At 41.3% G+C, this 25240-nt stretch overlaps 1 protein-coding gene and 1 long non-coding RNA gene across 2 annotated transcripts in view; one reads left to right on the top strand and one right to left on the bottom strand.

Moving 5' to 3' along the window:
* The window catches only part of SORCS3 (sortilin related VPS10 domain containing receptor 3), a 627364-nt gene that overhangs the window by 584338 nt on the left and 17786 nt on the right, over positions 1-25240 (bottom strand). The gene's annotated exons all lie outside the window — the stretch shown is intronic.
* On the top strand, positions 17346-18979 carry LOC101124395 (uncharacterized). Its single transcript, XR_175683.4, has 2 exons — positions 17346-18138; positions 18454-18979. It is a non-coding gene; the product is annotated as an uncharacterized lncRNA (long non-coding RNA).

The raw sequence follows: 25240 nt of genomic DNA, 5'->3' as shown, positions 1-25240 counted from the left end.
ACTAAAAATTACCCACGGCATCTATACAATGAGCCATCATGATAGCATCAAGGCAAAAGGGTAAAAATATCTTTCTCTCCTGCTCACTCCTCTCTTACTCAAGGCTTCATGCTGAGGGCAAAAATCATCCTGGAAGATATACTGACTCACCAGATAGGTCTTAGCTGGCCACTTCTTTTATCTTCCCCATAAAGAACAATTATGAGGAACAGAAGTGGGCAGTGAGGATTCATTTCCAAGCATCTGCTCTCTCTGAATCCAAAGTACGTGGAGTCTTGGGCACTTTAGCCCTGAGAAGTGTATCCTGTCTCTAAGACCAAGAGGCAAACACAGACTTGTACTCAAACTTCCTATTTGAGTACTGTGCCCCAAATTTAAAAAGGCTTTCTCCTTCTCAAAGTCTTCTTTTGTTCCCTGGACTCTTCATGACCCAGGTCCAATGTTACCTTGACTTGAATGGTCCACTGTAAAGTTGGCTGGGGATGCACCAGGTTGAGGACAAGTGTCCCTACTCCTAGGACATTTAGGGCCTGCTTCTGAGGTCTGTGAGGCCCTGAGCCAAAGCATGCTTAGATGTCAAGGGTAGGTAGAGATCCCAGAGTACTGGCTAAAAGCCAATGGCCCCCACAATGGCCTTGATGCCAGGGAAGAGCTGAACAACTAGATAAAATCCTGGCCCAGGCCTGAGCAAGACTCAGGAGCAGAAAGCAGAGAGCTTCAGGCGCTGCTGCATCTGCCCTCAAGAGCAGTTCACGGTTTGCTTCAGGAGCCAGGGCCAGACCCCTCCAACCCAACCTTCCTCCTCGTACCAGACCCACAGCTTCCAAGTTTCCTAACGCAGGTGTCATTTTGGAATACTTTTCTGCCTAGATGTGTTTCTTCAATGATTTTAGCAAAATAAATATGCTGGAGAAAGCTGCATCTCCTGCAATTCGATCAGCAGCCCCCAACCTCTTCCAGAGCAGCCTGGGAGGCAGGATGCATTAACCATCCTATTGCCTACAGAAGTTATTCCTTAAGGACTTGACCCAAGTTCCATAGGAGGCACCCCTCTGCCTGGAATTAGAATGTTAGAGCTGAAAGTACTTTTAAAAATAAAAGCTAACCTGCTGAGGACTTATAAGGTTCAGGCCTTATTCAGATTCACACAGAGTCCTCCAACAACCTTACAAGGTAGTTACATCATTAACCCCTTTCTACAGGAAAGGGAGCCAAAGCCAGAGAGGCTAAGAAACTGGCCCAGCTTCACAAAGGTGATACGTGCAAGAGTCCAGGCCATGCAGCCCCAGGACCTGGCCTCATATTCATTCATTCACCAACTATTAGACACCTACTTTGGGCCAGGTGTGCCAGGTGAGATGCTCATGAACTAGCATGAAGATTTTTTCCAAGTAAACAAACTGCTTTCTGGAGAGGCCACTAAATTTCACAGCTCTGGAAATAAAAGAGAGCCAGAAAGCACAAAATCGCAAAATGTTTCTACCACCTTGCCTTGCTAAGTCTCCCCACCTCTATAATACTGCCCCCAACCAGCCCCTTCACAGTATCACATGGCAGCCTGGAAACAAAACAGACAAAATCTGTCTTCATGGAGACTGCATTCACACCAGAGGACAGGCAATCAATAGATAAATCATTAAAATATACAATATGCAGGACATTTACAGGAGGAAAACTAAGGCAGGGAAAAAAGGGAAATATGTGGAGAGGAACACAGTATTAGACTGGGTGGCCAGGACAGGACTGAGAAGACACATTTAAGTAAAAACCAGAAGAGGAGAGAATGAACCATGCAGCTATCAGGGGACAGAGCATTCCGAGAAAGGGAGCCGTCCATGCAAAGGCCCTGGGGCAGGAGCTTTACTGGGGTATTGGAGAACAGAGAGGCTAGTGTGGATGGACCCAGGAAGCTAGAGGAGCAGACAGGAATGAGGTGAGGGTGCAACTGGCCATGGGAAAGACTCTGGCTTCAACTCTGATCAATCCCCTAGTGATGGAGAAAGAACCTAGGCTCAGAGAGGGCTGGTGATTCCCTAAAAGCCACACAGGGCTAGAGTGCAAACCAAGGCCCCTAAGCAAAATCAACCTGAACTGTTCATCCCACCAAGCAGTGCCCCAGAGCCTCTTCCTCAGTCCACAGCCCCTGGCAGCCCATCTTGGACTTCAAACAGCTATTGGATGAATTGACGCAAAAAGACGAGCCTGGTGGTGTTCCGTGGGAGGGCTGGGGCCTGGGTTCGCTCAGCAGCCCTCTCACTGCAGGCAGGGGCGGGGGAGGATGACGGAGTCGGCCCTGGAAGGGACTCCAGGGTGCCAGGAAGCCTGCGGCGCTGCTGCGCTCTCCAGCTCTCTCTCATCTCTCAGGCTGGAAAAAGCAACCGCCTCTCCAGAAAGTGGGTTTGTTTACTTGGAGAAAATCCCCATGCTGATTCATGAGCTTCTCCCCATGCCTGCGCTGCAAATAAATAACGTACATTTCCCGTTTTAAAGTGGGAAAGCAGGGAGACCGGCATGTGTTACGCCCAAGCGCATGCGCAAGCTGGTCCTCTTCCCGGGAGAGAAGGGAACCGAGGCGTAGCTCTGCGGAAGGTGGGGTCCTAGGGAGTTTGCTCTCTGCCCTGGCGCCTGTCCCTCCTGCTCTCTGTTCCCCGCAGGGCCTGCCTGGCCTCCTGCTCCTTCTGAAGGCTGGTGGTCTGGGAGGTATTTGCTAAGGCTTTTCGTTGCCTCCTTCTTGCTGGTGCTTGAGAGAAGCTCTCAGGAGCGATTCAGAACTCTCCACAAGGGCGCACCTGCAGCTTTCCTGCTTCCTACAGAGCAAAACCTCACAAGAGCCCTCCAGAGAACCTGGAAGTCATGGGCCAAGGCCTCCGCACAAATAATAATAACGCGTGTCAGCATTTTGGCACTTCGAGTGTGCCAGACACTGGTCTGTGCCCCTCACGTGCAGTTACTAGTTTAGCACTCACAATAATCCTGTACAGTAGGTTCTATGAATTATCCCCATTTTACAGATAAGGAAACTAAGGCATGGGGAGGTTAAATGACTCACCCACGGTTATGCAGTTGGGAAGTGGCAGCGCTGGGATTTGAACCCATGCAGCCTGACTTCAGCATCCACACGGGGGACAGCCTCTCCAGGGAAAGAGGAGAAGGTCAGTGGCCTGCTTCTGGCACACGCCTAGAGATGAGACTCACTAGGATGAGAAAAGATGCACTGAAGGCAGGACTAATAAAGTATTAAGTCCTGATGGGGACCACCTCCTCTACAACACCACATCTACCACCCCAGGCAGCTGCTCACTGCCCCTGTGTGAATGCTGTTTTATGTGCTTACTTGTATTTACTATGCAACTCTGGCATGGCTGATTCATGCAGCTGCCTCATCTAGGACTCAACAGTGAGCTCCTTGGGGTCCCTGTTCTAGTCTATTTGTATCCCTCTGAGAGGCACTAGGAAAGCTCATGGTAGCAATCAGTAAATGTGTGTTGAGTGAATTAATGAATAAATGTGTGAATGAATGAATGAATCCAGCCGGTCCAGATGTTTTAGAGCTCTCCTTTACATACTTTAGGACAGAACACTGCAGCACCCAGGTCAAGGTTTCCTATCGGCCTCCCATGCAGTCTCACAGCAGGACTGAAATAGATAACAATATATGCTCTCTCTTTTTTTCGTTTTATTGCATTTAATCCCATGTTTCAGTTTAATTAAAAAAACACAATAGCTTAAAGTGTTGGATCTTGATACACTGTGCTTTTCATGAATATTTATCATTGTGGGCTATATAAAATTGAATAATTATTAGCAATTAAAAGAAGGTCAACAGAAGCCTCTCTGAAACCCTCCACCAAGGCAGAGGGAAAGAAATGGAATGCTGCAATCAAGAGCCCTCAGCAAGGACTCTGCAGGAAAGAGAAGAAGGTCTTGACTGACAAGGCAAAATCCAGTGCTTAGAAGGCCATCCAAGTCCCTGAAGAAAGTTCCAGAACAGTTTGAGGCAGGAATATTCTACCCAGGAGTCATTTACTTAGATGAAGAAAAAGTGGATTTGGTGTAAAGGGGATCCAGTTGACAACACAGTATTCCAGGAGAGGATTAAGACAGGAAAAGTGAGCCCTGGACTGCTTACTCTACCTCTGTGAGTATGTTTCCTTCAATACTAACCTCCCAGTGTTATGAGACAAGTAACTCTATGTAAAGAAAGCATCTGGTAATATTCCTGATTCACAGTAACTGGTGGGTCCCTTCATTTCTCTTTCAAGGTAGACAACGTTCTCAGCCGCCCTAATTGGTCTACCTGGGCCACTACACAGCTTTTACTTCCCTCCCCACAAGAAAGAGACCCCAGTTCTCATCTTATTTAATTTCTACTTTATAAGAAATTCTGAAGGTAGATTCCAAAATCTTGCACACACATTAACCACTCAGCAGGTACCCAAACAGATCCCAGGACTCTGCCAACCACTTCTCTCCATGGCATAGTTCCTCTTTATGGTGCAAGAAAGTCTACCTCCTTGCAACTTCTCATCCACATTCTAACTTTTGTCCTCTGAAGCCACAGAGAACAATTCTTATCCTTCTTCTGTATAAAAGCCCTTCAAATGTTTAGAACTTTCATTCCCAAAGTCTTCTCTCCTCCAGAGTAAATGAACCTATGTTTGTAATGGTTTATTTTACAGTAGGGTGCCAGTATCCTTCCCTGTCCTGCTTTCCCTCAGTGAATGATTCTGTTGTTTGGCTTGGGCTCCAAGAGCTGAACATAACACTGGGAGGGGAGGAAACAGAGCAGGGCTTTGTGATGGGCATGTTCCTATTATTTCTTTAAACCTCCATAGTATCAACTTTGAGGGATACCACAGATGTTGCTGACTCATTTTGAAAGTATCATTCAATTATTGCAACAATATATTTTGAGCATATCATACTCTACTGGCTAGGAACTACTGGGACAGATGTGGTCCCTGCCCTCAGGAGGCTAACAGTAGGGGCAGCAAGTCCTGAGCACATGCCCTATTAGGTTAGGCCAAGAAGAATCATCAAAGAGGCAGGTAAAACATTTACAAACATGTGGACACATCCAGTCTAACTCACTTTCCAGCACTGGCCAGCGTCTTTTATCCTAAATGAAAGAAACTCTGACCCTAGGGATTTGGTTACCAGACTCAGATGGTTTTTAATCTTTACTTCTGTTTCATCAATAATAGTCATATTCACTAATATTGACAGAACACTTACTATGTGCCAGGGATGTGTACGTGCTTACACATAGGAACGCACTTAACAGCTGCTTTCTCAGCTCTGAACTCTCTATAAGTCACTTGTGTGAACTGGGTCTAGTTCACCCAACCAGTCTATCCCAAATAACGAGAACCTCCTTGATCAAACAGGGCTTTTTATTACTAAAGCCTAAAGATGTCTTCCATGTGTATTCTTAAAGTACACTCTCTTTATTGTTGCTTCAATGGGTCTATGCCCAGGTAAGAAATTTAACTTTGGCATCCTCACAATTGTTTAATTGTTTGAAGGCCAGACCATGCACACATGTGTCTAACATTGACATGGATTCTGTCATTACTAGAATGCAAGCTCCTGGGAAGTGGGTGTGCCTCCTGCTTTAAACAAATGTCTGGTCATCATCCTTCATACTTTAAAACACTGCAAAAGGGAGGAAACAAATATTTTAAATGTAATAATGAGATTGGTCCTCTTTGCTAAGCATATGCAGTCAGTCTCTCTCTCTCTCTCTCTCCCCACCCCCTATGTTTCCAGGAATGAAGATGGATGATCTTGATTTATCCACACTTTCTCCAGAAAGTCACACTCAGAAACAACTGGCTACTGGGGTGGGATATAGGTGGGATATAGGGATATCTTACAGAACAACAGGATAATGGCAGATAATGGCCTCATTCCTGCCACATTTCGTCCTCTGAGCCAACTGCTCTGATAGCAAGCCCTGGGGACCAAAGGGTGTTTAATGTTTCAATAATGAAGATGATGGTTCAGGAGGCCTCAGGCAACTTCTCAGCCCAAACCTCGGCCTCTTCTTCAGCAACCTTTTCTGCCACACAACAAATGCACCAGGTTCCTGGGCAGGCTGCGACAGGCTGGCTAATGTTAGAGGAGCATCCCGAATACATTAAAACACTGCAAAACACATTTGCATTCAACCTCTCTTTATTCCATTTCTTCTTCAGTCCTTTTTTAAGGTTGTGTCATATTGTTTTCACTTTAAATGGAACCATCCTAATTCAGTCAAGGCTAGAAAACCAAATAATAGCCTCAGGATAGACTTTGCAAAAGAGAAAGCAAACCGACAGGGGAGCTGGCCCAGCTGCCAAAAGCTCAGGCAACAGTGGAGCAGCCTCTCTCCCAAACATGCCCAGATTGGGGTTGAAATGGAGTCCACAGCCACAGGAGATAAATGTGACTGTCACCACAAAAGGTTGGACTTCTCAGGGGTAGTTACAGCTTTCACTGCAGCCTAAACCTTGCTCAACCCGCTTATTCTGTGTGTCCCAGTGACCACTGGATAACCATGATTTGCAGAGTGCTGACAATGACACCAAAGAGGATCCAGACATGACCATTAATCTCATGCCCCAGCCATTGTGATCTGAGTGACCAGGGTGAACTGGCATTATGTAATGGGTGTCTCAAAAGCTGAATTAAAATAAGAGACATCTCAGAACACAAGAACCTCATATGATCTGGATGGAAGTGGAGAGAAGGCACACACTACCATTCGACCACTGGAGACAGAATGAAATCAAGTTAAAATTCAAGATCAAGGTCAAGACCTAGAAATCACATGACTGAGGAAGAAACAGAAAAAAAAGAGATGAAAGAGACAGAAAAAAGACACAATGCCCTAGGCTTACAAGAGGATTTGGGAGTAACTGTTCTCTTCCTTACAAATCTTCCCTTTTGTTTACTCTCCCCTCTGAGTGCAGTAGAAAGAATAAGCCCTGATTCTCAGAAGATCTGGGTTCTCCTCCAGCCTCCAGTCCTCACTAGCCCTGTGTCCTATCACAAGTTAACTTGGCTCTCAGAGCACCTGGAACATAGGAGGCACCCAAAAAATTCTTCTTTTATTCTCCTATTTTACATACTCCTTTACCTTATTTTCTCTCTTGCTTCTCTTGTTCTTACCCATGTTATCATCATTATTCCTTCTACATATTAGCTTTTCCTTTTTTCCATACAATTAGATGATGTCAACAAAAGTTAGACTTGAAAAAGAGGCTTTTATCCATAACCTAGTAAAAAGTATCCATAACCACCTATAGCAAACACGATGATTCATTGAGAAATATTGAATGTTTTCCCCTGAACTCAGGAACAAGAGAATTATGTCTACCACCACTTCTATTCAACACTGTGGGTAGGTCATAACCTGTTCAATAAGGCAAGAAAATGAAATAAAAGGTATAAATAAAAGATATGAAGACACAAAACACCTTTGTTCACAGATGACATAATGAAAATCCAATTTAAAGATTATACTAGGAACAAAAATTAGAAAATGAAAAATTTTAAATTCCCACTTAAGGTATCACAAAGCATCAGATCCCTGGGAATAAATCTACTGAAAGATGTACAAGACCTTTCAACTGAAAAGTATGAAACACTGCTGAGAGAAATTAAGGAAAATTTAAAAAGGTTCCTCTTCCCCAAGCTTACTGACTGATATAATCCTACCCTAAAATCCTAGCAGGATTTTTCTGTGGAAATTGGCAAGTGATTCTAAAATGTTTATGAAAACAAAAACAGTCCAAAACACCCAAGACAATTATGAAGGAAAAAAAGATAAGATTGGCAACTTAGATTACCAAATCATAAGATTGATTATAAAGCTACAGTATTAACACAGTGTGATGTTGGTATTAGGACAGGAAAATAGACCAATGGAACCAAATAGAAAGTTCACAAATGGACACACAAGTAAGACGCCTGATTTGCAACAAAGACATCTTTCCAGTAAATGGTGCTGGGCCATCTGGAGTTCTATATGAGAAAAGAAAATGAAATTGGCCCCCTTCGTCACATCAGACACTCAATACATAAAACAAATTCTGGAAGAATCAAGAGCCTAAATGTGAACATTAAAACAATAAAACTTCTAGAATAAAACATAGGAGACTATCTCCCTGACCCTGGAATAAACAAAGATTTTATAACCTTAAAAGAAAAAAATACTCAATTGTATTTCATTAAAATTAAGAACAGACTGTAAGAAGATATCTACAATAAATATATCTGACAAAGAAGTCAAGTCCAGAAAATAAGGAACTTACAAATCTAACTTAAAAATAGACAATGCAATATAAAATGGACAAAATACCTGAACAGGCATTTTACTAAAGAATATATCCAAATGGCCATTAGGCGTATGAAAAATGCTCAACATCTCAGTAATTGAATTAAAAACCACAATGGGATTTATCACCATACCCAACAGAATGACTAAAATGAAAAATATTTAAAAAAATTAGGCATTGGCAAGGAAGTGAAATGATTAGAAATCTCATCCATTGCTGGAGGGAGTAGAATTGGTACAACCACTCTGGAAAATTACTTGGTGGTATCTACCAAAATCTACTTTATGACCCAGCTAGTCTACCCTTGGGTATATATGCCAAAGAAATGAGTACAGATGTCCAAAAAATGCACAGGAATGTTCATATAGCCAAAAATTGGAAACAAGTCAGATGTCCATGAATTACAGAATAGATAGATAATTTGGATATATTCCTATACTATGGAGAAATAAAAAGAACAAACTAAAGTTATATATATCCACAGGGTTAAATCTCACAGACATAATGTTAACTGAAAAAAAACCCTTAACAAAAAAGAGAATACAAGGATTATACATATTAGCTATCTATTGCTGTGTAACAAATTATTCCAAAACTGAACAGTTTAAAACAACAGATATTTATTGTCTCACAATTTTTGTGGGTCAGGAATGCAGGTACATCTTACCTGGGTCTTCCAGCTCACAATTTTTCACAAGGCATTACGAAAGATGTCAGCCAGGCTACCGTAATCTCAAGGCTCAACTGAGGGAAGATTTGCTTCCCTCACTCACTATCGATATAGGGCCAAGGGCCTTAATTCTTCATTGGTTGTTGCCAATAAGGCAGCTAAAAACACAAAGGCTTTTCATCAGAGCAAATGAGGAGAGCCAGAGACCACAAAATCAAAATGAAAGCCAAAGTGTTTTGTAACCTAATCTCAGAAGTGATACCCCATCACTTTTGCCGAATACTATTCACTACAAGCAAGTTACTGAGTCCAGTCCACACCCCAGGGGAGGAGTCTGTACAAGGATAGGAATATTAGAAGGCAAAGGCTGTTAGAACCACATTAGAGCTGCATATAGTGGCCATCTACCATGCTATCTTATTCCATTTATATGATTTTCAAGAACAGACAAAACTTAATAGAAGAAAGAACATTGATTATTCCCAGGGGAATAATCTGGTCTACAGCAAACATAAAGGAGCTTTCTGCGGTGCTATAAATGTTCTATGTCTTGATCTTGTTTGGGTGGTGAGTAACATCAGCGTAATCATGTGTTGAAACTTCATTGAAATGGACACTGAAAATGTATGCTAGCTAGCTAATGTATTTCAAAGAATTATTAATTTACATTTTTGGGCACACGATGTATAAAGATGTAATTATGGCATCACCAACCAAAAGGGGTGAAGATAGAGCTGTTAAAGGAGCAGAGTTTTTTATGTTATTAAAGTTAGGCTGGTATAAATTTAAGTTAGTTGTTATAACTTTAAGATGTTAAATACAATCCCTATGGTAACCATAAAGAAAATAGCTATAGAATATATACAAAAGGAGACTGGGTGCAGTGGCTCATGCCTGTAGTCTCAACACTATAGGAGGCCAAGGCAGGAGGACTGCTTGAGCCCAGGAATTTGAGATCAGCCTGGGCAACATAGCAAGACCCTGTCTCTACCAAAAAAAATTTAAAAATTAGCTGGGCATAGTGGCATGCACCTAGGAGGTTGAGGCAGGAGGATCACTTGTCCCCAGGAATTCAAGGCTGCAGTGAGCTATGATCACACCACTGCACTCCAGCCTGGGCAACAGAGTGAGACTCTGCCTCAAAAACAAATGAACAAACAACAACATCAAAAAATACACACACACACACACACACACACACACACACACACACGGAAATAAGAAATAAACACATTTTTTTACTACAAAAAATATCAACTAAACACACACAAAAGAAAATAGTAATGCAGGAAATGGGGGGCAAAAAAGCTGTAAGGCATATATAGAAAACAAATATCAACATGTCAGAAGTAAGTACCTCCTTATCAGTAATTAACTATAAATGTAAATGGACTAAATTCTCCAATCAAAAGCAGAGATTGGAAGAATGGATTGCTAAAAGACATGATCCAATTATATGCTGTCTAAAAGAGACTCAGTTTAGATCCAAACATGCAAACACATTGGAAGTGAAAAGATGAGAAAAAAATTCCATGCAAACATTAACCAAAAGCGAACAAAGGTGACTATACTAATATCTAACAAAATCGACTTTAAATCAAAAAAAATTGCAAACAAGAGACAAAGAAGGACAATATACATTAATAAAAGGTTCAGAACAGCAGGAAAATGCAACAGTTATGAATACTTAATGACAGACCATGAAAATATATCAAGTAAAAGCATTACAAAATTGAAGGGAGAAATAGCTTCATAATAACAGTTGAAGAATTTAATACTTTACCTTCAAAAAATGGATAAAACAACTAGACCAAATATAAGGAAATGAAAGAATTAATACAATAAACCACTTAGATATAAACATATACAGAACATTCTATTCAACAGCAATGAAAATTAAACAACACACTCTTAAACAAACAATGCAGCAAAGAAAACATCAAAACAGAAATTAGAAAATACTTAGAGATGAATGAAAACAAAAACACAAAATACCAAATCTTATGGGATGCAGCAAAAGCAGTCCTAAGGCGGAAATTTATAGCTATAAACACTTACGATTAAAAAACAGGAAAGATCTCAAATCAATAACCTAACTTAAGAATCTAGAAAAAGAAGAAAACTAAACCCAAAGCTAGCAGACAGGAAAAATAAAGGTCAGAACAGAGATCAGAGAACAGAAAAACACTAGAGAAAATCAACGAAACCAAAAGTTGGTTATTTGAAAAGATCAATGAGATTGACAAATATTTACCTCACTAGACTAAGAAAAAAGAGAGAAGACTCAAATCACTAAAATAAAAAATGAAACTGGAAACATTACTATTGATTCTACAGAAACAAAAAGGACTATAAATGAGTACTATGAACAACTGTATGCCAACAAATTGGAAAACTTAGATAAAATGGACAAATTCCTAGAAACACAAAACCTACCAACACTAAATGATGAAGAAGTAGATAATCAGAATAGACCTATAACAGTAAGGAAATTAAGTAGCCGAAAATCTTCCAAAAACCTGATGGTTTCACCAGTGAATTCTACCAAATATTTAAAGAACTATCACCAATCCTTCTTAAACTTTTCCAAAAAACTGAAGAGGAGGGGAAGCTCTTTAACTCATTCTATGAAGCCAGCATTAATTACCCTGATACCAAAGCCAGTCAAAGACACTATAAAAAAAGAAAACTATAGACCAGTATCCCTTATTGACACAGCTGGAAAAATCCTCAACAAAATACTAGTAAACCAAATGTGGCAGCATCTTAGCAGGATTATACGCCATGACAAGTGGTATTTATTCCTGGAATACAAGGATGGTTCAACGTATGAAAATTGACCAGTATACCACATTAACAGAATGAAACGGAAAAAAACACATGATCACCTTAGTTGATGCAGAAAAAGCATTTGACAAAATCCACCAACCCTTTCATGATAAAAACACTCAACAAACTAGGAATAGAAGAAAACTACCCCAGCCAGGCATGGTGGCTCACACCTGTGATCCCAGCACTTTGAGAGCCTGAGGCAGAAAAAATGAGCCCAGGAGTTCAAGATCCTGGGCAATATAGTAAGACCTCATCTCTACAAAAGAAAAAAAAATATTTAAGTTAGCCAAGCATGGTGGCACACACCTGTAGTCCCAGATACTTGGGAGACTGAGGTAGGAGGATTGCTTGAACCTGGAAGGCGGAGGTTGCAATGAGCTGAGATTGTGCCACTGTCCTCCAGCCTGGGCAACAGAACAAGACTCTGTCGCAAAAAAAAAAAAAAAAAAAAAAAAAGTAAAAGAATGAAACTACCTTAACATAATAGGAGCCATAAAAAAAAAACACACAGTTAACATCATACTCAATCATAAAAGACTGAAAACTTTTCCTCTAGGATCAGGAACAAGTCAAGGAAGCTGGCTTTTACCAATACTGTTCAACACAGTACTGAAAGTTCTAACCAGAGCAATTAGGCAAGAAAAAAAAAGGCATAAGAATTGGAAAGAAAGAAGTAAAATTATCTCTGTTTACAGATGATATGATGTAGTATGTAGAACACTTAAAGTTTAAAAAAAGATTGGAACTAATAAATTCAGCAAAGTAGCAGGATACAGACAATAATCAATTGCATATCATTACATTAACAAGGAACAATTGGAAAAGAAAATTATGAAAACAATTTCATTTATAATAGCAGTAAAAATAATAAAATACTTAGGAATTATCAAAGGACAGAAAAGAGTTGTCAATGAAAATTATAAAATACTGCTGAAAGAAATTAAAGACATAAATAAATGGAAAAACCCCATGTTCATGAATGAGAGACTTAATATTGTCAAAATGTCAATACTATCCAAAGCAATCTACAGATCCAATGCAATCTCTATCAAAATCCCAATGATGTTTTTTGCAGAAACAGAAAGGCCCATCCTAAAATTCATATGGAATCTCAAGGGAGCCTGAATAGCTAAAACGGTCCTGAAAAAGCAAAACAAATCTAGAAGACTTATACTTCCTGAATAAAATCTTACTACAAAGCTACAGTAATCAAAACAGTGTGGCACTAGCATAAAGACAGATACATAAACCAATAGAATAGAGCCCAGAAATAAACCTTCATAAAAATGGTCAAATGATTTTTGAGAAAGGTGCAAAGACCATTCAATGGGGAAAGGACAGTCTTTTCAATAAACGGTGCTGAGAAAACTTGATAGAAAACAATTAAATACCTAACACCATATATAAAAATTAACTCAAAATGAATAAAAGACCTAAATGTAAGACCTAAAACCATAATGCTCTTAGAAGAAAATTTATGGGAAAAGTTTCACTACATTGGATTTCTTAGATACAACACCAAAGGCATAGCCAACAAAAGAGAAAAATTGGAGTTTGTGAAAATTAAAAAATTTTATATATCAAAAGATGCCATCAGCAGAGTAAAAAGGCAACCTGCAGAATGGAAGAAAATATTTGCAAATCATATATCTGATAAGGGGTTGGCATGCAGAATATATAGAGAACTCCCAAAACTCAAAAATAAAACAAGCAACTCAATTTCAAAAATGGGCAAAGGACTTGAATAGACATTTCTCCAAAGGAGATATACAAATGACTAATAAGCACATGAAAAGATGTTCAATATCACTAATCATTAGAGAAATAAAAATAAAAACTACAATGAGCTACTACTTCTTCCATTCAGATGACTACTATAAAAAAAACAGAAAGTGTTGGTGAGGACGTGGAGAAATTGGAAGACTTGTGTTCTATTGGTACAGCTACTATTGAAAACAGTGTGATGGTTCCTCAAAAAGCTAAACGTAGAACTACAATATAATATAGCAATTCCACTTATGGGCATTTCCCCAAAAGAAGTGAAAGCAGGATCTCAAAGAGATACTGGTATACCATATACCCATGTTCATAGCAACATTATTCCCAATAGCTGAAATATGAAAGCAACTCAAGTGTTCATCAACAGACGAATGGATAAATAAAACATGGTAAATACATACAATGGAATATTATTCAGCTTTAAAAAGGGAGGACATTCTGACGCATATTACAACATGGATGAACCTTGAGGGCATCATGCTAAGTGAAATATTCCAAAGGCAAATGCTATATGATTCCACTTATTAAGGTAGCAAGAGTAATCAACAACATAGAGACACAAAGTAGAATGATAGTTGTCAGGGCTGGAAGTAGGGTAGAATGGGGAGTAATTATTTAATGGGTACCGAGTTTGTTTTGCAAGAGGAAAAGCGTTCTAGAGATGAATGGCAGTAACGCTGGTACAACATTATGAATGTACTTAATGCTACTGAACTATACACTTTAAAATGGTTAAGATGGTAAACTTTTATGTTATGTGTATTTTGCCACAATAAAAATAATAAATGTTTTAAACCTGTGCACTCTAGTACATGTATATTATACATCAATAAACATGATGAAGGGAAAAAGCATATAGTAGCTACTACCCTTTCCCCTTCTATACCGAAGATTTGGAGGCCCAGAAAGATGAACTGACTTCCTAAAGTCACAGAGCCACTTTTGAGTGGCAGTGCTTGTTCTTAACACGTCTCTCTGCTGAAGTGTATGTGCATATCAACACAGACACATGTCCAGCTGAACTAACTTCCCCGCTGGAAGATAACTCTTTGCTCTCAGAGGGAGGGGACTGCACCCGTTTAATTTGCTTTAACAGTCCTAATGTCAGAATCGCACTTGGGGAAAATGTCTCTAATATCTGATAAGGCTCTCGGGAATTAGTTCCAACTAAGAGTTATTCTTCCTAGACTCCCTTCACCTATGGTGCCTGTAAATGGTGAACAATTAAAATGCCAATTATTCTGACCCTTCTAATTCAAACTTGAAAAAGTCTAGATATGATCTGTGCTATAGTTCAAGTTTTATTCTGAGTTCGAAAAGTATTATTTGCATAATTTGGGGGGAAAATATGCAAATGGTACATTTGACCCACTTAATCACAGTTAATTTTGATGAGACAGACATCATGGTAAGACAATACAAGTGTATCTCACTGAATCTGAATATCAACATTATGAAGTAGGTACTAATATATATTCACGCCTATTTTGTATATGAAGACATTTAAATGTAGGGAATATAGGTAACTTGCCCAAGACCATATAGCTAGTAAGAGGCTAAACCAGGATCAAACTCTTGTCTCTCTCACTCCAAACCCTGTGGTCTTAATTAATTCACTATTCACTCCCCAAGTAACACTTAAAAAAGAAAAAGAGGAAAAAAAGGTACTTAGTAGTTCTACATTTGCCCGTCATAAATGGTTCTGATAGAATCAATAAAGCAGGTCCAGAAGGACCCCCTTAGAAGTCAGATCAAGTTACTGTAGGCCCTGGAAAGAACAAGGTTGGATAGTAAAGGCACTTAATATGGTTTACTAATGCGCGTGCACACACACACAGCTGTTGCAATAAAGTCTAATTGCAGACCTCCAACCAGCAAGGTGCTCATCTGAGTTGGGCAGCCCAGACACTGGAGACCAAATTGAGACCAACCTGCCCACTTTAAATCCTAGGAGTGCCATGAAGTCGCCTTGAACTCAAGTGGCAAACACTCCTGAAACTCAGATGAATCAAGGAAAGCTCAGCAAGGTGACACAAATGGAAAGTATGAGGCCTCCTTACATCCATCTATTGCCACATGGGGCACCAGGACAGCAGCTCCCAGAGGAGGTCCATGGCAAAGCACCCCCAGCTCTTAGAACCCTGTGAAGCACTAAGCTGACACCATCCTACAGACTTGGACCAGTTGTATTAAGAGAAAAGGTGGCTAGATCACATGAATACAACTTGAAATCACAATCATAATGAACCTATGCAAACAACAATGCCAAACAAGCTGTAGAACAACACAGGATTGGCCATTTACTCTGGGATTTTGTTCCCTTTTAATGCTCACTTGTTACTTGTTCATTCATTTATCAGCCAGCGTTTGTTAAGAAAAGTCTACTAGACAATATTTTTTAACTGTGAAAAATGTAGTCATTTTTTTTCTTTAAAAAGGGACATTGCTCATTTATTTCTGTAGCAGACCATAGAAGCAGACCTAGATCAGGCTAGAGCCTGATCCTTGGGTAAACCAAGATATAAAACAGGGGAACAGTTTTCTCTCTCTTGAGAAGTTTACAGTCTAGAGAAAGAGAAGATCAGAGATCAGTAGGAAGAAACAGGATCAAGAGAGGAGGGCAGGCAGGAAGATCTCAGGAGAAGGGAGAAGACAAATGGAGAAGCAAGAAGATGGGGCATAGGCAGAGAAAAGCAGCTGAGGAGAAGGGTATTGGTTGTGGGGCCCAGCAGGTGAGCTCGGGAAAGTCAGTACATATGTGAGCACAGTGCCTTGCACGTCTAAGTCCACACCAACTAGGTTCAGAGCCTTGTCCCAAATTTAATAACATACAAACATAAGTAGTTCCTATGCACACTCCAGTATCTCCTCACTGAAAGCATCATGTCTGTTCTCTTCATGACACCTACCACAATTTTAACTATGTATGTTATTAACTTGATAATTGTCTCCAACATATTCTCTCTCTTCTCTCTTCTCTCTCTCTCTATCCCAACACTAAGCTGCATGAGAACACAGTTTACATCTTATGCCCCTAATAATTTTCAGCTCTGCCATTTTCTAGCCGTGTTACCTTAGGCAGGTTATTTAACCTCTCTGATCCAATAGTCCAAAGAGACTTTGTGAGGATCAAATAAGAAATGCATATAAAATACAGGATAGACCAGCCTGAGAAACACAGTGAGACCCCATCTCTATAAAAAATTTAAAAAAATAGTTGGGTATGGAGGCATGCACCTATAGTCCCAGCTACTTGGGAAACTGAGGCAGGAGGATCACTTGAGCCCAGGAGTTTGAGGTTACAGTGAGCTATGATCACATCACTGCACTCCAGTCTGGGCAACAGAGCAAGACCCTGTCTCTAAAATAAAACAAAATACAGGATAGCTCTCATTAAAATTATTCCATTTCCCTGAAGAAATACTGCACAGGAACAAAAGGTCCCAGGTCTACATTCCACAAAAGCTCTTCCTCCTTATGCTAGATAAGGTTTATTCCTGCGGCTCATGGTTAGATTCTCCATTCAAGGATCCAGACAGAAAAATCCTATTTCTGTGACTGCGTCCTATTTTATTGGCATTTCATCCCTCCAGGCAGTTTCAATCCTGTCCCCTTTCCTCTTCTCCTCCTGCTGCCTGATGCTATGATGCCACAATCCAGTCTCTGTGACTCGGAGGAAATGTTTCCATGGTGATGAGCAGTGATGTCATAAAGGGGGGATTGTTACAGGGTTGAATAAAATCTGGCACTAGATGCACCCTGCCTCCTTATATAAGAGGGGGTGGGAGACAAGTCCTATCAGCACATCCCAGAAAATGGGAAACCGAATCACCCAGGGGATGGCAAGGAATGACCAGAGGGAAAGTTCCAGTTCTGTCCACCATGCACTACCAGCCCCATTTTGGAAAAGAACAGATTTAATAGACCTCACCAAGACAAGAATTGTTTTTCGTCAAAGGAAATCAAAGGAACAAACAAGAGGCAGTGACCACCGGAGACTTCACCTTTTGGTGTAGGAAAACCCAAGCAGACAGTGTCTACATCCATCAAAGCCCAATGTATCAAATATTTATTGAATAAGAACCCACGGACTCTTCCTTACCAGAGCCTTAGATTGCCATGTGCATCTGATTGCTCTGAAGACAGACTATTGTGATTTTGGCCCCATATGCATTTTAGAGTAACAAGTCTTACCAGAAAAATAATAGCCAGCCCCAGCTTAATTCCTAGAGAAACTCAAACCACCTTGTTAAGAACAATCCCAGAGGAGAGTTTATACTAAGGAGCACTACACAATGCTGTTTGCCATCTCTGGGCCCTCTAAAAGCAAGCCCAACCTTGGAAAAGGAATGTCTGCCACCAGGGAAACGTGGCTGCACTGCTGGAGGAAGAACTTGATCATGACGGGCAATGCTTGGAAGTAAAGAAGCATCTGCTGCCTTGGAAAGGCTTGGTCAGGGCAATCATTGTCACAGGCCACTTTTTTTCTCTGACTATCTCTTGGAATTTCAGAGTGACTAAGTGATTGCTACAATTGTGAGTGCCGTGGAATAGACCCTGTTCCATAAAAGGTCTCCCTTGGTCCTACAGGAGGCTCTGGGAGCCCGTGCTTTAGCGAATGTATAGTCCCTCATTCTTTCTCTGGGCAGCTGGTTTTCCTGAAGGTTCTGCTCCCAGCAAGCACAGTCCACAGCAGTAGCTAAATGTGTGCAGTGCATGTGTACTTTTATGGTCTTCATCATTATTTATGAACTAACTGCAAAGGGAAGTCATTTCCATCCGGGAATCCTGGCATATGCTTTTTCATACTGATACATGCATAGAGATAACTGTGCTTTCTTATTATTCCAGAGAGCAAGAGGCGGTGTCTTCCAGAAGTCAGTGTGGGCAGCACCAAACCATCCACCATGTATCAGAGAAAAGCCAGACAGCTGGAAGGCTCTATTCCCAGGCCACTCTCCAGTCCCCAAACATGTCACCATCTCTCATGCCTCCTTACTGGGCCCATGCTGTCCCCTTGACCAGGAATGTCCTCCACCCCCATCCCATCCCCATAGCCCCCTTCACTGTAAGATCTGGGCCCAGCAAATTGGCCAGCTCCTCTTCTCTGAATGCTTCTTTAATGTCTCTGAGAAGGAGTTCCTTCCTCCTTTACTGTCCATCTCTTCCACCACATGAGGGGTTTGGGGGAGCTCTTTGAAGACAAGGGACCCTTCCTCATTCATATTTGAATACTGGGCCCAAGCACGTGCCCCCAGCATCTGCAATACACACATGTCAAGGTGAATGGGGAGATAGATGCCAAGATCCTTGAGCGCTGCAAATCTTCACTGCCAACTTCAACTACTCCAAAATAAAGTCAAAATTTTAAAAGTAAGCTTTGATGACTCAAGTGACTAATTTTATGGACAAGGGCCCCTTAATGAAATCTAAGAGGAGGAATGTGGTGACATAAGCAGGACAGGGCTGTGAGACACTGAGCAAACAGTTTATCCTCCCTGAGCTTCGATTTTCTCATCTGTAAAAACGAAGAATGGTGGCAATTTGAGCTCAAAGTCCATCTCTAACATTCTAACTCAGTGAAGCAGCCTGTGGCATTTTCACATCCTTAAACGGAAATGTGTTACACGTCAAGGATGATTCCTCAAGGCATTTTGCTGCCCTCCTGGGTTGATATTTTTCCTTTCATTTTCACCTTAAGCCCCGCTCCTGTTTATTGCTCACAATGCACTCCAGACTGGGGATGGCTGACAATTCCCCCATGAAGGACACACTGTAAAGACAGATGGAACTGCTGCCTAGTCAAGCTGCACTTAATGCAACGTCACCCCAAGACAGACTGCACCTTCTTCCCCAATGCATCTGAGCCTACCCTTAGCCAGCCCTCACCCTCGCCTCCCCCAACAACCAGCAAAGCTCTTCCCAAGTCATGCCTGAGCCCAGATAATTTCATTATTTTACAGAGGCATCTCTGTGTGCCCATATATCCTGTCATTCTCCTTGTCCATGACCAATGCTTGGCATAAAAGTTACCTTTGGAAATGTGTTAAGGCAGGCAGCATGCACATTCAGAGAGGCCGGGGTGGGGAAGGCGAGAAGGATAGGGGATGATAGAGATGTTCTTCTTTACTGCGCATCAGAAAAATAAAAGAAGAAAGAGAAGTGGGGGGCTGCCAGTGTGAAGGAAAAAGCTCCTGGTTCATTCAGCAGCAGCATGCATGTGTTCAAAGTCTGTCCTAGTTGCTCAGCAACCTAGAAAAAGCATTTCAGAGAGCAAGAGGCTAATTGGATAAATGAATTAATTAAACATTTCTGAAGTCATTGCCGTAAATGACAATAGGCTTGTGTGGCCAGTATTTTGCTAGTGAAAATGTCTTCCCATCCCTACCTAAGCTTTGATCCAGAAAATGTGGGGAGCTGGGGAGCGAGGGAGCCACCACATAACAACATATCAGAGATGCTATGCGGAGAGAGGAAAGCAATGGAGGAAGCCCTGCCTTGGAGGAGAAGTTGAACTAAATGGCCTTCGAAGTCTCTTTCAACTTTTAATATTTGATCAGTTTTGCACTGCAGGGTAGGGAGGACAAGAAAAGGAGTAAATCCCCACTCTGCCAGCCTGAAGGCAACTTAATAACCTGCTTTCCCACACCATCCTATGGGGTTTCCCTCTGCTGTACTTAAAGCAAGCAAGTGCCCATGAAAGGCGATAGACAGCAGTTGTTAGGGAGTTTGTGTGGTGTTGGTGGTTGCTTTTTTCCCTTGCTCTGCCTTGCTTCTCCCTGTTGGCTTCCTTTAATTACAACAGAACCCCACTGGCTGCTGTAATGATGGAGAGGACTCCACTGTGCCAGGAGGGAGCGGGCAAGAGGTGGGAAGGGAACAGGCAGAGTGAAAGGAAGGCAGCCGGCAGCTCCCAGAGCTGGAAGGAGAGACGGCAGTGTGGGCTTCTGCTGCTCCTTCCACTAACAAGTTGCTGACTGACTCCAGGCAAAAACTCAGCCTCTCTGAGCCTTTCTTTTTCCTCCCATGAAGTAGGGAGAATGGATTTTGTGGTGTTTTGAGGACAATTGATGCCACTGCTAATTACATGTTTCCCTTGCTCAAAATTACTAAGAGTTCCCAGTGCCTATAAAAATAACATGCAAGTTTGCCAGTGGGCTATGCAATGCCTGTGTGATCTGGACCCATCTCTTCCTGCCTCTCCTAGTTCCCAAAAACACCCTATTACTTCTCACCTCCAAGCCTTTACTCATCTTGCTCTTTGCCTGGAAACACCAGAGCTTAAGTACAAATATTCAATGAAGGCTTCTAGAAAAGAACGTGCCAGCCTAATTGAAAAAAGGCCCAGGAGCTGAAAACCCATCTTAGCCCTCATGGGGTCAGCAGTTCAACCTTGCATTGCTGAGGCCTTGCTTCCCTTGCTGGTATGAATTGGAGACGTGGGCTCTGTAACTCATCAAGTAAGGAGCTCTCAAGTCAGACGGTCCACGTGGGACTTGCAGCTCTGTCACTCACCAGCTTTGTGAGCTGGGTCAGGTATTAAGCCCCACCATGCTTTTATTTACTCATCTTTACAATGTGGCTCATAATAGTAGAAACTTCATCGAGTCACCATGAAGATTAAACAAGATGCTGAATGCAAAGGTTACAGCTCAATGTTTGGCACACAGTAAGAGTATCCTAATTGTGGTCTATTATTTTTGCAAAATTATATCATTTTAAAATGAAATAAAAGCTGATGTCTTTACCTTCTCCCACCCTTTTGCTCTGATACTCTCAGCCTATCCGCACTCACAAACTCTGTAATATCCTGATTTCAACATCAATAATACAGTAGACTCAACTACCTTACATCTGTATCTTCCTCTATTTCATTACCCACTCTGAAGCTTATTAGCCATGTGATCTTGATAATCTAACTTCTCTTCATCACAGTTTTCTGTTAAAGAGAGATAGTAATAACCTCCAACTCATAAAGTTATGACGGAAAAATGAACTGACACAAATAAAGCACCCAAGACTGGCACCCGGCACACAGCAGACCTTCAGTAAATGCTGGATCCCATCCCCAGATGCTTCACTTTCGATTCCAATATTGATTTGGATTTCCATCCTTCCACCTACACATACTTCTCTTAGATTTTAAGTTCCCAGAAGGCCGAGATCAAGTCTGAACTGTTTCTTGTTCGTCATCGATCACAGTACTGAAGTGCAATTAGGAATTTGTTCAAGATATTTTAAAAACTATTTATTGCAGGATGATATGTATCTATCTATCTATCTATCTATCTATCTATCTATCTATCTATCTATCTATATTCCCAAATCATACTACCTTAAATAACAATGATACTAATAAATATATAGGTAATAACAACTCAACTATGAAGTGTGTTTGATCTCAGCTATGTACAAGCAAGTGTCCTCTTAAAAAGGCTTAGCCAAGACTAAGTCACAATGTCAAGACTGCACTGGACAAGGGCAGCTTGCCTGTTGAGGTATGTCACTGATTGCTAGGATGCCCATGATGGTCAAGGAGCAGATAATTTGGCATTACCATCCCTGCTTCAGGAGAACTAGTTAGGGTGGTGGAGCAAGACACATATCTTTCTCTGGGTGATAGCAGGTATGATTATCTTTATAAATAAATAAATAACATAGCTGTCAAGGGGGAGATGAAAAATACTCCCCTATTTCTTATCCCTGAATATTACAAGACTCGTCCTCATTCCCAACTCCATGGGCCCCTGTTCTGGGAAGAAAGAAGAGAAAATGGTTAGAGACGGAACAGGAGAAGGCAGAAGAGAGGAATAAACTAGAAATCCCCATATTTGCTCAGATGCTGAAGAAAAGAATTTAATTGTGTGAAGAACAGAGCAAGAGGAAGTCACTGTTTAAGTGGTTCTTCATTAATAGGCACTGAGTTGTAGCAGTAAAAATGATTCTAATGGCAAATTTTATGTCATATGTATTTTAAATAAATAAATAAAATTTAAAAAGGAAAAAAAGGTACAGAGCAAAGCTCTCCCCAATTGCCCCTCAGCTTAAACCAAGAAAAATCCATCATTGTAAGTACTTGACCAACACAGAGAGAAGAGCCAGTCTTTGGCCAGAGCCCACGGCTCTCCTCTCATGGGAGCTTTTTGAGGCTCAGGCATGAGTCAGACAGGAAATAGGCGTCTCTGGACCAGAAAGATGTCTGGACTGGCCTACCACCTCTCCCTGATGCCAGCCCTAAAAATTGGAAAAATTAGGCAAATAGCACAGGCTCTGATTTCACCACCCCTAAAACGCCTTCCCAAACCATCCCCAACTCATTCACCACTAGGATATCAGATTTAAAATGTGAAGGGCTCAGAAAAAAAAAGTGAAGACACAAAGGACCAGTATTAGACCATTTTCCCTAGATCAGAAGGAAAGTGGAGGGTGCTGGGCAGAGGGGAGGGTGAGGGCCACAGGAGCTCACTTCCCTGCATCCCTTGCTCTTATTTTATTTCAGGTAAAGGCTGACCCAGCCCCCATACCTGAGAAGGGACTCAGACTCTGGGGTGTTTCCTATTTTCTTCTGTCCCTAGAAGTTCCTCCTCTACCTAAATGTTAACCCATAGGTGGTCATGCTTTACATGCTGTAAGTTCACTAGAAACAATAGGTCCTACCCAGCTCACAGATCGGCAGGATGCACAGTTAGATGCAGGATAATAAACTCTCAGTTAAAAAACTGAAACACACTTTTCAGGAAGCCACCTTAGTAACTTAAAATAAGAAGCAGAGCCACCTAAGACACAGCGATGTGCAGCTATAGATGCAGGAGCTTTGATTTGCCTCATTTTTAGAGTCACCTGCCGTTCTTTCAAGATGCACATCTCCACCCTCCTATCATCCTCAGCTCCTTTAAAGGAAATTTAAATCAGGCTGGAGCTGCTGCTGTCTGAGAAAAAAGAGAAAGGAAGGGCTATTGCTAAGTCCCAGCTCATCCTCTGGCCAGTGCAGGAGTGTACCCCACTGTGCAGGCATCTCTGCAGGGGCCTTTCACATAGTCCTCCCTCCCCCATCCTGGGGAAGGGAACCAGCAATGTTGGAGGGTGCAGTTTCCTCTCCTCTTAAAAAATACACACCCTCACAGGGGAGTGAAAGAATGGCTGGCAAAAGGCAGAACAACTGTGAGGGAGATCAAGCTAATCTCCAGGACCTCTTATCTAACAATAACCATTTCCTACTCATTTTAGAGTATATTTTACCACAGGGCAGGCGCCTTGGCAAGCACTTTAAACTCACTAAATCCTCACAAAGACCAGGCAAAATGGGATTATATCCTGATTTTATAAAGGAGAGAATTAGGTCTCAGAAAAGTAACTTGCCCAGGTCACAGCTACCTAGTCAGGGGTGGAGCTAAGATTCAAGATCAGGTCCTTCCGACCCAGGCACTACTCTTCCACCTAAAGGAATCCCAAACCTGATATCTCCCCACTAGTCATCTATTTATTTACTCTTCCCAAGGCTACATTCTGGGGGGAAATTCTCTGGACTAAAAACTTAATGGAATACTAATGGGCATCACAGTGTTACAGAAAGAGCACTGGACTAAAAGTCAGAGAACTGGACATTGATGTGGGAGTTTCTACTATCTGGATGAATTTGGGCACTATACAATCTCTCTTGCCCACATTTTCTATGTCAGAAAAAAGATGTAGTCAGGTCATTATGTGTTCTTTCCAGCTCTAAATATTGTCTCTGAATTATTTATATTTTAAGAGGACCTTAGAGGGAACAATGTTCAACATGAAAAATGGTCCTCTAATTGTGAAGATTCTGGAAAGGAAAAAATAAAATCAAGCAAAAAAGTCCTCCTTGCTCCCCTTCAAAATCACAACATGAGTATGAGCAACTTCTTCCACAATTTAATACCATCTTGTGATATTTCCTTAAAAATATCTGTACATTTATAGTTTATAATGCCCTTTCAAATACATGATTTCATTTTGATCCTTGCAACTATTAAACAGATGAGAAAACTTTGAGCCTCAGATGTTGACTGACTTACACCATTTCATAAAGCTGGCAGATATTCATGTGAAGGCTAGTCCTCCAATTTCAGTTTAGCCACAACCAAAAAAAAACAAAAACAAAAAAAACAAAAATACAAAAGACAAACAAAAAAAAAGTGCTTATTTATAACCCTGCACTCCATCCAGAGTCCTATTGCAGCATGAGCCCACTCAGGTAACAACTGTAAGCTATCACCATCATCATCATCATCATCATCATGCACAATAATCTCATTTGAGCACATAATAGACACTAAGTAATCACTGTTAAGGCAATTAAGAAAGGGGACTTGAGGCCAGGCGCTGTGGCTCACACCTGTAATCCCACCACTTTGGGAGGCCAAGGTGGGTGGATCACCTGAAGTCAGGAGTTCGAGACCACCATGGCCAACATAATGAACTGTTGCCTATACTAAAAATACAAATACAAACTGAGCCAAGTGAGCCAAGATCATGCCATTGCATACTCCAACCTGAGGAACAAGAGCAAACTCCATCTCAAAATAAAAAAGGAGACTTGTGCTGTTTCATCACACATGCCTAAACACCTACCAATTTCATCTACAGGTAGGACCAGCTCTGCTTAGAAGCA

This window comes from Gorilla gorilla, chromosome 8 (genome assembly GCF_029281585.2).
Source record: "Gorilla gorilla gorilla isolate KB3781 chromosome 8, NHGRI_mGorGor1-v2.1_pri, whole genome shotgun sequence".
NCBI lineage: Eukaryota > Metazoa > Chordata > Mammalia > Primates > Hominidae > Gorilla > Gorilla gorilla.
This window is presented reverse-complemented; position numbering and strand designations above follow the sequence as displayed.